Source organism: Otolemur garnettii, unplaced genomic scaffold (assembly GCF_000181295.1).
Source record: "Otolemur garnettii isolate 467f Iridium unplaced genomic scaffold, OtoGar3 scaffold00018, whole genome shotgun sequence".
Classification (NCBI taxonomy): domain Eukaryota; kingdom Metazoa; phylum Chordata; class Mammalia; order Primates; family Galagidae; genus Otolemur; species Otolemur garnettii.
In genome coordinates, this window is record NW_003852413.1 from 25,248,176 (window position 1) to 25,249,681 (window position 1,506).

The following is a 1,506-nucleotide window of genomic DNA, read 5'->3' on the forward strand; positions in this document are numbered from 1 at the left end:
AAAAGAAAATACAGGATAAACAACACCATTAGGAAGCAATCAGAGAAATCTAGAAGGTGGGACATGATATGTATAATTTACTTAAAATACTTTAACAATTCAACAAGTCAATAACATGGAGGAAATAAATTATTCTAGGTTTATTTATTTTACTTTATTTTATTAGTGATGGAGTCATACTGCATTACCCAGGCTGATTACCCAGGCTGGAGTGCAGTGGCTTGATCATAACTCAATGGCAGCCTTGAACTCCTTGGCTCAAGTGATCCTTTGAGTAACTGGGACTACAGGCACATGCCATTGTCCCTGGCTAATTTTTAGAGATGAAGTCTCTCTGGTTCTGTTGCCCAGGCTGGTGTCAGGTTCCTGGTATTAAGCAGTTCCTCTCCCACCTTAGCCTCCCAAATCACTGGGATTACAGGCATGAGCCACCAAGCCCAATTTATTCTAGATTTAAATGAGATTTAAGAGACAGTACTCTGGGAGGCTGAGATGGTTGGATTGTTTGAGCTCACAAGTTTGAGACCAGGCTGAGCAAGAGCTAGACCCATCTCTAAAAATAGCTGGGCATTGTGGTGAGCACCTGTAGTCCCAGCTACTTGGGAGGCTGAGGCAAGAGGATTGCTTGAGCGCAAGAGTATGAGGTTACTATTTGCTATGAGCTATGATGATGCTACAGCACTCTACCCAGGGCAACGACAAATAAAAAAAGACATAGCCAAACACGGTGTGAAAAACTTATTTAGATCTTGATTAGAATAAATCAAATGCAAAGAAAGCATTTTGAAGCAACAAGTAGGTAAATTTGAATATGGGCTGGGTATTAGTCGATATTAAGGAATTGTTAATTTTGTAAGGTTTGATAATATTGTAGTAAGAAAACTTCCTGAAGTGTTTAGGGGTGAGCTGCAATGCAAACTCCAAATCATTTAAAAATATTTCTGCACTTACCTGGCAGGTGAGATGCCATGATCATGAAGGTGGTTTTCCCAGGGCGAGGCTCATCCATTGCACTCCAGATGTGCTGACCCTGGCGACTTCCCCATATGTGGGAAACTCGACTGCATAATTTGTGGTAGTGGGAGACTGCATTTGCACTCTCCCCTGAAAAAAATAAAATAAAAATAAAATATTTCTGCAAAAATGATAAATATACTAAAATGTTAATTATTAAATCTAGGGGACGAGTGTATGAGGCTCATTTTACTATATTTTTAGTTTTTTTTTTTTTTTTAATAGAATGAGGGAGTATTCTCTTTATTTATTTATTTATTTTTTGGCCGGGGCTGGGTTTTGAACCCACCATCTCCAGTATATGGGACCAGCGCCCTACTCCTTTGAGCCACAGGCACCACCCCTATATTTTTAGTTTTAAGAATGTGTGTATTAAAAAGTTTTGTTTGTTTGTTTTTGAGAAAGAGTCTCATTCTGTTGCCCAGGTTAGAGTGCCCTGGCATCAGCCTAACTCACAGCAACCTCAAAGTCTTGGGTTCAAGAAGTACTCCT

At 39.5% G+C, this 1,506-nt stretch overlaps 1 non-coding gene across 1 annotated transcript; it reads left to right on the forward strand.

Annotated features, from left to right (window-relative positions):
- The first annotated feature begins 943 nt into the window (after positions 1 to 943).
- On the forward strand, positions 944 to 1,105 carry LOC111724078. The gene has a single exon (XR_002772445.1). It is a non-coding gene; the product is annotated as a U1 spliceosomal RNA (small nuclear RNA).
- The last annotated feature ends 401 nt before the right edge of the window (positions 1,106 to 1,506 follow it).